General features: G+C 36.2%; 1 protein-coding gene across 6 annotated transcripts in view; it reads right to left on the bottom strand.

Moving 5' to 3' along the window:
- LOC148941623 (uncharacterized) overlaps positions 1 to 14,939 on the bottom strand; it is a 171,070-nt gene that overhangs the window by 26,485 nt on the left and 129,646 nt on the right. The gene's annotated exons all lie outside the window — the stretch shown is intronic.

The raw sequence follows: 14,939 nt of genomic DNA, 5'->3' as shown, positions 1-14,939 counted from the left end.
TCCTTACCCAAGAAGTTTCAACCTATTAGAAAGAAAAAAAATACTTACCCTCCAAAGAAAAGTTGGCGGTGGTGGGTGGTTTTGAAGGATGACTTGCGTCTTCAATCATACCGAATTAAGATCCTTGCATGCATCCATTTCAGACCAGGAGTCACATACCTGCTTTCTTCTACAGCGTTGTGGGGTGGGGGACAAGCACTTTCTCCAGTAAGTTTTCGAATAGACTTAAACAGTTTGCATGATTTTGGCCCAAACAAGGTTCTTCTCATTTACGGTTTTGCTGAAAAAATTTGCAGCATATGTTTCGAAGCAGGGGTGAGAATAGGGCTGGCTAGAGAGTATTGGTAAACTTTGATAGTTTCCTTATGTTCATTGAAAACCCTTGAATGATTCTGGTAAGACCTTCATGACTCTGGTAAGAAATACCTTTTTGCTCAATAATTGGCAGTGCCATTTTGTTGTTCCAGTCTTACAAATTGAAAAATATTGCACATTTCTGGCATTACATACACGTAAGCTGTTGTGGAGACATTAGGTGATTACTACGGTTGCTTATTTAACGCTTGAGTGTTTTGAATTGGTACTTGTTGAATGAAAAGGAACAATTCTTATAAATGAACGTAAAGAACGACATTAAAATTAAATACGAGGAGAAACTATAATTAAGATTTGAGAGCCTACCCTCCCTATCCCCCACAACCCACCAAACTTTATGCTAAAGTTTGAAAGGGTTTCTTCTGAACAGATTTGGGAAAAAGTATAAAACCAATAAAGAGCACAGCTTTTTACTTTCTTTCTTTGGCTCAGAACCTACTTGAAAAAACCAACGGAGAGTGGACCAAGAGGATGGTATTGAAAAGGGATTTGGTCCCCATCAACTTCCTCTTATAATAAGCCCGTTTTTTAGCACAAAGATCTTACATCTTTTTGCAAAGACTATCGTTTTTTAACTCATCTTTGTTCTAAGATCTTACAGCTCACTGACATTAGCAAAAAGTGCGAAGACCGCCACTGTTTTGCCATATAAAAGAAAGATGAGAGAACTTTGATTATCTACTCATCATTCTTCTCAGACCGCTGATCAGAGCAGAATGATGAAAGACGTTTGCACAAAAACGACCAAAGATGTAAGATCTTTGTTCAAAGATTTCACTTTTAAGCGTTTTCTGACAAAAAATGTAAGATCTTAGCACATTGATGAGTGAAAAAACGGCCCTAATAACACAAAAACAGAAAGTGAAGACAATCTTAAAAGTGAAAACAGCTCAATTTTGACCAAATTTAATAACAAACTCGATCCAATTAATTTGTTCATATTTGTTATGTCCCCCTTTTCAACAAAGAGACTTGATTTCTCCTTAGACTAACGGGAAAAAATTCGGAACAGAATAATCAGAATTTTTATACTTCTTAAAAAACATTTAGGCGTGTGTTTTTCACAAGTTTTCCAACACCCCTTTCACCACAGGTGATTTTAGAGGAGGAAGTTGAGGGGACACTCGCAATAGGCGCGGAGTTTTAGGGGCGCAAATTGAAAAAAATAGTCAAAAATTTATAAGCATTGTGCAGTTTATGAAATATTATCTTTATTAAAAAAAAGTAGATATCGTTGTTGGCAGTACGTTACTTCAATCAACTGTAGGCAAGCGATGTATGTGTCCCGAAAATCAGATCATTTGCCCCTCTTCTTTCTGAGCTGGATCGGAAATATCCCAGTCTTTGGTTTGTTCTTCTTTTCTCACAATAAATTTGCAATCTTCTTCTTGGGATAATTGAATTGTGGCTGAATGAGACGTTGCCTTACTACGTAGTTTCTGGTGTGTCGTCAAAATTACGTTTCTATTATAGCAAATGCCTTTGTTGTAAACACTGCTTTTCGATAAATATTCAAAATAAGCATGAATATGTAAAGATAGTAGATCAGCTGATCTACCATCAGCTGATCTACGCATATTTTAGGTAAAAATATGCGGTAACGTCATAGCCGGGTATATTCAATTCAATAAAGTCGCCCATTTTGACCAACTACATATGGTGTTGCAGGTTTATATACCATTAACAGGTTAAAAGCATGTATGAAAAAATCTTTTTGAAGATTGGGTTAAAGTTTTTACATTGGTCAGTGGGTTTGATTCCAGTCCTAGCTTAGTTTGCAAATTGAAGAGATTGACTTGTCTTCTTCCCAATATTTTACAATTAAATAATATGTGCTCAGGGGTTTCTTCTGTGTTCTTACAATACCTGGAAAATGGGCTATAGGCAACTTCTCCCTTTGTCTGCTTTATTTTATTTGAAAAAGAGTGGTGGTTGAGGTTAACTGTATTTGTTCACGGGCAATGAAACCAGACTGATTGCATCTGAGTTGGGAAGGGGGAAAAGTTTGGTAAGGCCTTAATTTAGGTAATGTTTTCAGTCGTAATCTAGTTATATTTGCCTCTCAATTACTTGGACCATCTGTCTTGGATTTTCGCTGTCTACAATTAGCCATGTCTTGTCTGTTTTTTGTTTCCTTCAATACCTAGATGACTAGGTATATATTGAAATTAAATAACACGGTGTAATCTTCCAAGGCTGTTTAGGTTTTCTATGGTTTGATGTAGGTCTATGTCCAGTGATTCAAAGTTAGTGGTTTTTAGGATATTGAGGACAGACTTAGAGTCAGAAAATATTATTGTGTTTCATTTTAATTTGGGTCTCTAATGCCAAATTGATTGTAGCTTCTTCAGCTGTTAGTATGCTGGTCCTTGCCTCGTGTTTTTCCTTAATGCACAGACTCTGCTCTTTTAAAAAGCACCCACTTCCACATCCCTCTTCAGTTAGAGACCCATCAACAAATAGTTGGGCACATCCATTATATTTCTTTTTTAAAAGCTGTTTGAAAATGTTGGATTGCAGTTTGGGATTCAATTTCTTCCTTTTATTTGGGGGAGGAATTCTAGCTTAGCCTCAGGGGTGATTGATGTCCATGGGGGGTTCTTTTACTATTTGAGTTGCAACATGTTCTAGTTTGATAGGGTATTGTGATACCCTATCAAACTGTGATAGGGTTTATGGCTGTAATTGTTGGCATCAGTGGGTGATTTTTAGGCTCTAGCTGGCTAGCTCTGGCTTCTAGACAAAAGAAATGGTGAGGGGTTGTTTCCAAGTTTGTCAGGTATCTTATAGTTAAGAATTTGCATCTGTTTTCAACTGGTGGGAGCCCTCCGTCTTGTAGAAGGTTTTGAATCTTTACTGTTTTCCTACATCCTGTAGCAAGGTGGATTGCTGTATTTTTTACACATTCTAGTTTGTTGAAAAACTGTTTTTAGCAAGTTCTATAGATAATCAAACCAAACTCAATTAATGGTCTGAAGTACTGTGCGTAGAGTTTAAGAAGGGTTCCATGCATAATGCCCCAAGTTGTACCAAACAGTCTTTGCAAAATTATAATTTTTTTCATGCATGATTGTATGATATAGTCAATGTCAGGTTTGAAGGTAAGCCCATGATTATTCCAAGGTAGTAGGGATCGTAGAATTTCTTAGGATAACTGGTTGTAATTCTACTTTTTGTCTATGATGGAAATATATGACCAAGGATTGGGGGACTGATATGGGTAGTTTCATGCTGGTGGAAAAGTTTTGTTGGCAGTTCGCAATAATTTGGATTTTATTTGCAACTTCAGCAAATGGTTTTCCTGTTACTCATGCCCCGATGTCATCTGCAAAAATTTCATTTGGCGAGTCAATTTTTAATACTATCACATATGATATGAATAATAAACAGCTGAGTACGGCTTCCTGAGTGATTCCCTTTTCAATAGGTCTTGAGGTTGATAGTTTCCCATTTACTTTAGCTTTGAAAGTTCAATTGTCTAGAAAGTTATCAATACGTTTTCTGATTGATAGAGGAAAACTTAAAGCATGGAGTCTTTCCCCAAGTATGTCTTTTGTGCATTGTCATATGCTCATTCTAAATCAATCAGTAAAGCACCCAGTATTAATCCTTCACTCAAAGTTTTCTTTTTATCTGTAAAAAGTTTTATAATGATGATCTATCGTAGAAAGGTAAGCTCTGAATTCAGCTTGATATTTTGGAAGGATGTTATTTGTCTCTGTGTACTACTGGACACGCTTGTACACCATTCTGTCAAGCAAATTACGAAGGGTTGGTAGACATACTATTGGTCTCTATGAATTTGGGTCATCTTTGGGTTTCCCTTGTTTGGCCACGGGTTTTATTATTGCTTGCTTTCATTGCTGGGGAAATACTCCTTGTGTGTAGCAGAAGTTGAATGTATGTATGAGAGCTTCTTGGAAATGTCTTGGGGTATTTGATACCCATGAGAAATGAATTTCATCTTCACCTGTGTTTGCTTTCTGATTCATTTTGTTTACTGCTTGCAGGAATTTATTTGTTCTTAAGGGTTGTGTAAGGGGTCTTGGCTTATAAACTGAATTTAATCTTTCATAGTACCTTTGCTTATCTAATTCTCCTTTGTGGGAAAACTTCTCTTGGTAGATGTCGGCAAGAGCTTCAGATTTTTTCTATCGTCTTCAAGTTGGATACCAGATACAAATAGGGGATACTTAACATTATATTCTTTTTCTTGTTCCCATGATTATGTATAAAACGTGGTTTATTTTCTATTCAGGTGCGTATCTGTCAATTATTTCCAAGTAGAAAGGACATGTCAGGGCTTTGGCCTTTCTTGTGTCTCTTCTCAGTCTTGAGCAGGCTTGCTTAAATTGGAGGTATATTGTGAGGTTTTTCCTAAAATTCTTTTCTACATCTCTTTTTGCGGTAAATGAAGCTTGACACTCATCATTCCACCATGTTTCTGATGTTTTCTTTGATAATTTGTTTCAGTATTGTTTGCTAGTAGTTCTAGGTATTGATGATGGTGTGGTGGTGAGGTTGAGTGGGTGATGCAGTTCTTAACAGATAGGAAACAGACGGTTAAAGTATTTGGCGAAGATGGAAGGACGTTTTTCTCCGAGGTGGCCGCTGTTGGAAGTGGTGTCCCCCAGGGCACAGTTTCGGGTCCGACCTTATTTAATATATATATAAATGACATGCCAAAAATCCTAAACAACAAAGTAAGCCTCAACGCTGATGACTCGAAACTTATTGGTCGTGCAGACACAGCGGAGAATATTAAGTCGATCTAACTGGACCTCAATACATTCACTCACTGGACTAATATTTGGAGGCTTGAATTCAACGCATCAAAATGCAAGACTCTCCACCTTGGGAAGAAAAACCCACACACTCAGTACCATATGGATTGTAGGGATGGGTCCCGAAATGCCATTTCCAGCAGCCACACCGAGAGAGATCTTGGTGTCCTGGTAGACGACGAATTGAAATTTCATATTCATACACAAGCAACTATTGCGAAGGCTAATCAGACTCTTGGCTTAATCAAAAGAACGTTCACTAGCAGATCTCCAACTGTTATGACCAAGCTATACAAGAGTCTAGTTCGACCAAGGTTAGAGTTTGGAATGTGTATCGCATGCCCAATCAATAAGACAGACCAAGCAGCTCTAGAATCAGTACAAAGGAGGGCAACGAAATGTATTAGAGACCTCTATGATGTCCCTTATCCATCCCGTCTCCGCAAGCTTAGAATACCATCTCTAACATATCGTCGCAAACGAGGCGATGTGATAACAGCATACAAGCTCCTAAATGCTGAGGATACCAGTCCTGGCCTTTTCCAACCGGACAATTCAAACTGAACTCGTGGTCATTCTCAAAAGCTTTTCCGAAAACGAGCCAACACCAGACTAAGGAACAAGTTCGTCTCAAATAGAGTTGTCAGCTTGTGGAACTCCCTTAGTGAAAAAACAGTAATCTCTGCCAGTGTGGATGCATTCAATTCATCAGTGGATAGGGAGTGGCTCAACAAACCGTGGTGCACCATTTGGGACGCCACAGATGATGATTAACTATCATCACTGAAGCTGGTGGACACAGGATTCGTCCTATCGCTAGCAAGTGCGATTTAAGGTAATTTAAGGTAATGATATTGCAGCTTCCTTGAGATGAGTAGTTAATCTTGTGGTACATAATTCTAGATCTTGGCTTTGTTAAATAGGTGTATAATCAATATTATTTACGATCTCTTCAAATTTAATCCAATTTATCCTGTTATTATTAAATTTTGGAGTGTGCTCTTTTCCTTCATAAGCAAATCTACCAATTTCTACCAGTATGGCAGAGTGGTCTGTAAGTACATGAGGGATTGTACATACTTTTATAAATATCTGGATAGTTTATTTGGAATTAGTTGTAGGTAAATGGTCGAGAAAAGGTTAGTTTTGCAGTCATAATAGGTTTTCATACCATGTGCTGGAGCTATTGACGTTTCGGGGAATCCATTTAATAGGTTTTCTAAAAATTGGCTAGCCTTGTCAGTTTTTTTTCCTCCCCAAGTAGGACTATGAGCATTAAAGTCTCCTACTATTAATGTTTTCTAATCATCTTAGGTGTAATTTCTGTTAGGAATTCCTTAGTTATAAACACAATATTGTTTGTGTTTCTTTATCTTTAAGACTTATTTTTACTCCAACTAGATCAACCTCGTTAGGGTAAGCCTTAGCTACACCCACTTCTTTCCTGCTTAATGATCTTTCTTTTCTGTATAGCACTGATTATGATAACTCTTGGACAGACTACTATCATCAGTGATTCAGTAAGCAACACTTTGAGCAACCAGATTTTTTTAAAAATATCATAGTACTGACCTTTAAGGGTATCTTGGATCTTAAATAATGACTAAATTATGCATTTACGACAGGAAGATATAACCCTTACTATTGGTTGGAGGATATCTAGATAGATTCTTTCTAGAACCATATATATATACATATATATATATATATATATATATATATATATATATATATATATATATATATATATATATATATATATATATATATATATATATTCAGCTGTGAAATTGTATTAATTCAGTGCCTTGAGCTATAATATATTCAGTGACCTTGGGGATTATTTCACAGGATTATTTCTGCTACGGATTATAATCTAAGGTAAACTTATTGATATGGACTATTTGCTTTGTTTGGATTTTTAATACGGTAGCAACAACAGTTCAAATTTTAAGGGAAAGGAAAGGAAGGAAAGAAGGGAAAGATAAAGGATTATTTGGCTAATAAAAATAGTTTAATAGCCAAATTTTCATTGTTTTTTCGCTGATTAGTGACAGCCTTTGCAGAAGAGAGCGGGAACAAACACAAGAGCCATATCGGTCCCGGCCGGATATTGATCCTTAAGCTGCTGGGGAAAGGTGATTTGGGTACCCGCAATTCCCACAGGCTTTGTTAGCTGTATCTTGTCAGCATTCTTTCTGTGTAGTTTATTCAGCATTCATTCACCCAAGAAACGAGTGAATAGCCAGATGCGATTCGTATATGTTTGCGAATACTTTTTGGACCGGTGTTGGATGTGATTAAGGACTTGGATTGTTAGTTTTTGTGACATCATTGGGTACGATCGGGCTTAATTTGGATAGATCAAAAGCGAAGAAAAAAAATGGCAAAAATCAAGTATTTATATAGCCCTTTTTTAAATTTCATCCAGCGTTCACTTAGCTTCAAAGATAGTCCCCATGAATCGGTTGTAAGCACTGCCGTGAGATTTTTTGACAAGGAATCTGTCACACAAGCCGTAAGATTTATACGAGATCAATTAAATAAAGAAGGAATCATTTTGAAAGAGCGTAGAATCACAATAAATACATCTGTTTTTGTAGAAGATGCGATTCATGCTATGAAGGAATTGGACGCTAAGGGTGATTTCCCTTTCAAATTCACTATTTATGATCCATCTGAGACTCCTTCCATATCTCACGATGTATTTACCTCATTAACGTGCAAACTAAACGAATGTGGTGAAAAAATTAATGCATGGCTGGACCGATGCAACGCCAGTTTTGTCACTAAAACGTGGCCTACTCCCAGCGAATCTCTAAGTAACCCGCTTCCCGTAAAAGAAGCACCACCTGAAATCTCTAAATCGTGCAAAAAGAAGAAAGAATTTCTTGATTCCAAAGGTGCATCCGGAAAAGTCCAGAAAGTAGTTACGAGAAGCAATACGCTGGTGTTGTATGTTAGAACCGAGCATGATGCAGAAGCTATAGCTAATAGCATAAAATTGAATTCCGCGGCTGTAGTTAAAGTCCATAAACCGAAATTCCTGGCAGTGGCTAAATTTGTCCCTGAAGATACGACAAACGAGGAGATTGAGTCTGCTATGGAAGGGATCCAAGAAGCGAAACGCTATGGTACTAGCAAGTCAGTCAAGCTAACATTCAGAGACAAAGAATCTCTTGAAAAAGCACTGAAATATGGCGTTTACGTCGGTTATTGCCATATCAAGGTGGACAAATATGTTGCCGCCCCTCTGAGGTGTTTTAAATGCCAAAAGTTTGACCACTTGCAACGAGATTGCCCTAACAATGCGAAGTGTTCCAGGTGCTCCGGCGATCACGAAAACCCTAAAGACAATCCATGTGTCCGTGACACTAAATGTGCTAATTGCTCTGGAAAGCATCCATGTTATAGCGCGCAATGCCCGGTTTATAAAAGACAATTACAGGCTAGTTCAAACAAACGTAAGCAATGAATGCAACTATTTCGCTTTATAGCAGAAATATATACGGGCACGCTCCACACAAGCTGTCTCTTTTAAAGTGATCTAGTAACCAAGCATAGCATAATATGCATTCAGGAACATTTGGTAACAGCCGATCATTCAGCAATCCTTGACGGATTTCCAGGAAAGGACTATTTTTTACAGCTTGCTATCCGCAGCAGCTCAGTTGGAAGGCCGAGTGGTGGAATCTTGATCATTGCAGACTCCAATTTGCAATGCACGCTAATTGATTCATGCGATTATTTTTCTGCGATCAGAGTTCCTGGTCCAAATGGCTTTATAGTCATATCAGTGTACCTCCCTACAAATTATCGTGATGTCCACTCAGAAAGGCATTATACGAAGGCTTGTGTGAGACTTAGGAGGTTGACTGAACAGTATAAGTTAGAAAAGATTATTATCTGTGGGGACTTAAACTGTCGGATTCTAGATGATGATCGTTTTTTTCAACATATACAGGGAGTGTCTGCGAGACGATGTGGCCCCGGCTCCAAAATCCCAGTCCTTCACGTTTGTCCACAGCGCATCACTGGCTACATCAGATATCGATCACTTTTTCGTAAATTTCCTACTTCCGACCGGGATTAAAGCCATTGTTGATTCGGAACACAATTGTAGCGATCACATTGGGATTAGCTTAATGGTACCAGTCTCCACCTACAAGCGGTGCCCCGGGCGATCATGGTTTATCAAGAGTGAATGGCAAAGGATAGATCAGTCCTTGTACAAAGAAATTCTTGACTCAACTCTTGCTAAAATCAAAGTACCGTTCCACCTGCTTACTCATGGCCAAAATGAAGACAGACGAGCCCTGAACATCTTTTGCTCCGAAATTGTTCATTCGATGAAGCTTGCGGAATCTGCCGCTGTTCCAGTGGCAAAAGTGTACCCCAACACTCGTAAAAAGGGATGGGATAACCCAAATATCAAGTTTGCCAAGAAGAGATCCAAGTTCTGGTACGAATTGTGGACGGACTGCGACAAACCCCGCTCTGGAGTAGTTTTTCAGTGCTTTCGACATGCCAAAAAAGAATTCAAGCGTACTGTCGAGAATATGCAAATCCAGCAAGTGGAGAAGTTGTCTTGTGATTGCAGGAGTGACCCAAACATCTTATTGAAGCGATTTCAATCTAAAAGGGCCGACGCTGATGTGCAAAGCCCCATTCCCGATGAAAGTTGGGTAAACCATTACAAGGACGTGTTTGCGCCACCACCCAACGAGCTGGACTCCGTATATAAATCTGAGTTAGATAGACAATTAATCAGCGCAAAACTCCGCCACACTGATTTCATTGTTTCCAAATGGCATATTGAGATAATTGTGAGAAAATTGAAAAAGAACAAGTCTCCAGGGCTCGATGGGATCACTCCGAGGCACTTACAGCACGGCACAGAACGTCTACATGAGTACTTAGCCTTACTATTCCAAATGAGCATCGAGCAGGGACTCACACCTGCCAACTTTCATGGTTGCCGCACATCCAATATTCTGAAAAAGAATCGAGATCCCTTGCTTTGTAAAAGCTACAGACCAATCACGTTTCATCGGTTATCAGTAAATTATTTGAGAAGGTACTGTTGTCCCATACTACGTCGCACGCTCTAATGGGAGACAAACAACTTGGATTCAGAAATGGGTTGGGCTGTGGACACGCCCATCGGCTACTAAGAAGAATAATGAGGTCTACATCTTTAGTTAAAGAGCCACTCTTTGCCTGCAGTGTCGACATTTCCGCTGCGTTCGATTCTGTCGTCCAATCGCAGGCACTGTGGTGCCTCTTAGATTCAGGAGTCGACCCCCACATTGTCCTTGTTCTCCATGACTGGTACTCCCACAAGCATATTCGTCTAGCTTTGGGATGGGAAAAAATCACCGGTCACCACAAGCAAAAGCTTTCTGAACCCATTCGGCTCTTCAAAGGAGTTCGGCAAGGATCTGCTCTAAGCCCTATCATCTTTAATTCTGCGATTTACTCTGTAACTAGATTCGTTCGTGGGACCTTCTTTTTGGAGGGCTTGGATCTAAGTTTCATTTCTTATGCAGATGACTTGTTGCTCCTAAGCAGCACGCTGAGGGGTCTACAAGAGAATCTTTGTCTTTTAGTGACCCTATACAGAAGAATAGGACTACGAGACAACATAGAGAAAACCGAATTTATCGTTTTTAGTGGCACCAACTCGATCGATTCCAATCTTGTTTTTGACGGTATCAGAATCCAGCAGTCCCAGTTCCTAAATTACCTTGGTATCACGTATGGCCAGACGCCTAGGTCAACTAGAGGCTTGTTGGCTGAATCAGTCTGTAAATCTATCCGCTCAGCATATGGAAAAGCTGTCACATGCAAGTGGTCATTTAATCGTTTTATTAAGTCAAAACTATTCAACGCTGTCGTCTCTCCTGCCATCTGGTATATATCACCCTTGTGGGAAATGTTGTCCCTCACCGAGCGTCGAAAAATACGAACCACGTACTACAGATTTGCAAAATTTTTGCTGGGACTTCCACTGAGATTTTCTAACACGGAGATATCATCCATATATGGAATCCTTGATCCATCAACCAAGGTGATTGATCTAGAACGGAGAGCCTCAAGACGATCCCTCAGTAAACTCTACGACTCACCGCTGACTCAACTGTTTCTGTGAATGAAGTACCTGTATTTAATTTTTAGTGTTGAACATGTTTTTCTTCTTTTTTTGTTTCATTTTGTACTCCGCTTTTTTTTTCTCCATTTCTCCACTGTAAGCGGGCATAAATAAATATATATATATATGTATATATATATATATATATATATATATATATATATATATATATATATATATATATATATATATATATATATATATATCACACTATATATATATACATACATATATATACTATATATATATATATATATATATATATATATATATATATATATATATATATATATATATATATATATATATATATATATATATATATATATATATATATATATATATATCCATATATATATATATATATATATATATATATATATATATATATATATATATATATATACATATATATATATATATATATATATATATATATATATATATATATATATATATATATATATATATATATATATATATATATATATATATATATATATATATATATATATATATATATATATATATATATATATATATATATATATATATCATCTATAGAAATTTAGATAAAATAAGAAAGATGAAAAATATTGAAAGCAGGTGTGAATCTTCACAGTTAAACTTTAATCAGTATTTTAATATATTAAGCATTAGACGTGTCAATATTGGATAAAATATACTATCGATTATTCAGTGAAACTAAATTATTACAATAAGATTTTTTTTTAATATTTTCTGTAATAAAAAATATAATATAACCCTCTTAAGCCACAGAGTGCATAATATTATTATAATAATAAACAAATATGATATATAAAATCATAAAAATTTGACATAAACCCCTAGGTGTTATGTATAGTACAGTGCATAGTATTATAATTGGAAATGTGAAAAATATGTTATGTATGGGGCATAATATTACAATGGAAAATTTATAAAATCTGTATTTTTTATATTAATTTCTTTGGGAACCTTCATTATTCCTTTGGGTACCAAGTGAAGGAAGGTTTAAGCAAAAGATCAGGTTTAATAAAAGAGTGTAATGGGTTAAAGCAAGTCATTACTATTATTTCTTAAATTCTAATCAGAATTAACAAACAAAAAAGGGAAGAACAAATAGAACATATTGCTTCCTTTGCTCTTTACTTAAAATATGAAATACTAACCTAGCAAATTTAAGCTTGCGTTTAACATTATCTCTGTTCTTTCCAAAATCCGATTCACAACGAGCTTAAAAAAAAAAGAAAAAATACACACGGAAATATGGACAAATATTTAGAGTTGGGATAGACTTGAATTTCAAACACGTAATCACGCCTCTTTTAGTAATCTCAATCCTATTATTATTGATGTCAATTTAGATTATGAAAAAATACGTATATAAAACAAATATAAAAAACCCGCCCTCAAAACAACCACGTTATAACAAAGATACGGCAGGCACAAATATATCCATAAAAGAATAAACAGAAGTCTTCCTTTAATCTTAGAACCAGTTTTATCAAAGAATTTATCAAAATTCCATCTGATGCACTTATTCATTTTTACACAGAAAAGGGAAAAGCGTATCCTATCAACTGTGCGCAAATATGCGTGCCTTGACAGCTCTTTAATCCTATTCTTCAGTGTAAAACGCTAAAAAGGTCCCACTATACTCAAAATTCCACACTACGCTAAGGAGAATAAAGGAACATACATGTAATTCCAAGTTGAAGAGCACAACACACTTGCACAAAGATTTGAAAACGCATATTAGCTTCAGAAATAGGAGGTGCAAAATAGGAATAAAACAGAGGCTGATAAAAAAATTTAAACATTAATATCAATAAATATTCTTATAAACATTGACATTCTAAATATTAACAAAAATAAGAATACTCAAGCATAAACTTCATGGTTTAAGTTCAGAGAAAAATGAAGATAGTTTCCACTTGTACTAAGACATGTAACAGCAACATTTTGCATAACAAACGAAAAATATACAAAATTCACAATAACAAGACTAGAAGTCCCTACCCGCTTAATACTAATTGCGTGATTCGCTCCTTACTTACAGTTGATTAGCCTTAACTATTTAATGATGAACCTAGAGCTAGGCGTTTTTTGTTGTAAAATCAACAACAAAAAAGTGAAAAACACTATCTTTGAGAAAATAAATTTAGCCCTTTCTGAAATATTCTAATGTCTTTTTGACAACTTGGATGCACAGTGTTTTTTTTATTTATTTAATTCATCATCCTCTTCAACATGCCCATAAAGCTTCAACTTAATACCCTCAAATATTTCTGAGATACTGCATATGTGCCCTTTTAAAAACCTGGATGCGTATAGTCTGTTTGATTTAGTCCCATATCTTCGTCACTATCCCCTGAAAAATTCAAATTCCTGCGCCTAGTCAGATAATAATTATCCCTACACCAATGCAAAAAGTTTTGCTTGATTTAGTTAACCCTCTCCAACTTCATGCTCCAAATGTCCTAACGTAATACCCAAAGCTGTTCCCAGAATTTTGCACAGACGCCCTTTTGACAATTCGGATGTGTAATAATTTCTTTTAATTCGCCTGTATATCCATCCCATTGAACTTTTCCTGAAAGTTTCAACTTAAATCTATTCCTGAGTGATTGCATTTACAACATTTTAACAACTAGGATTACTTGAACTTGTTTGGCTTAGTTCAATAGATTTGGGCACAGTATTAAAAGTAGCAATGGCAATAGCCTCAGTCGCAAATAGCATCACTTGCAGTCACAAGTAATTGCAGCCTTGGTCACAATCAGATGCAGTCAGTCATTAGGTAATGACAATCATAGTCTATGTTTAAATGTGATAGCACCATGTAACTGCGCCCAAGGCTTCAAAATTTGCCTATTTACCTTATGTGTCTGCATTTATCAACATACAGGACAATTTTGTTCACAAATTCTTTGAACCCTTCTCCAAACTTAAAACTCAAGCTGCACTCCTGTATCCAGTGTGCCTAGCATGGATGCGTTAGTAAGAAACCATATTATAGGAATGTAGAAATTTGACATTAATATGTGAATGACCGAAATACAAATTCGTCCTCTTGAAATTTGAGTTTTGAATAATCAATTTCAATAAATATCTCACATTTTTTTGTTCAGATTTTCACGTATTTTTGTTTAAGAACCAAATCAGCTTAAAATAGTTTTACCGTCTAGACTAATTTATTTGGCTTAATTATTTTACCAAAGTTTTTATAAATAAATCGTTTTTGCAATATTTAGAAACTACAGTAAATTATTGAGGCTGTTCTTTGGTGTGTAATAGACCAGAGAGAAACATGTGAGTATGAATTTTGGCAGATAATGCAGGGTTTAAGCTTTAGGTATATTTTGATTTCAGAGGAGAATTTATGGGCGGGTTATATTCATATCGTATTGGTAAAATACTAATATAACAGTATTGATATTAGACCCCGAAAATCAACATTGGTCAGGCCCTAGTAGTGAAAGCTCGATCAAAGTGATCAAACACTTGAGAGCCTAATTAGAGTAAAGCCAAGACACATAGTCTTTGTGAGAGGCAAAGCTGACACAACTTTTTAAAATTCGTAAATAATAATTATATTCATTTCTAAACAATAGTGTATAATCCTA

Source organism: Artemia sp. Qi Xiang Cuo, chromosome 18, assembly GCF_049724085.1.
Source record: "Artemia sp. Qi Xiang Cuo chromosome 18, ASM4972408v1, whole genome shotgun sequence".
In the NCBI taxonomy this organism is placed as follows: Eukaryota; Metazoa; Arthropoda; class Branchiopoda; order Anostraca; family Artemiidae; genus Artemia; species Artemia sp. Qi Xiang Cuo.
The sequence above is the reverse complement of the archived record's forward strand: the minus strand, read 5'-3'. Positions and strand labels throughout refer to the sequence as shown.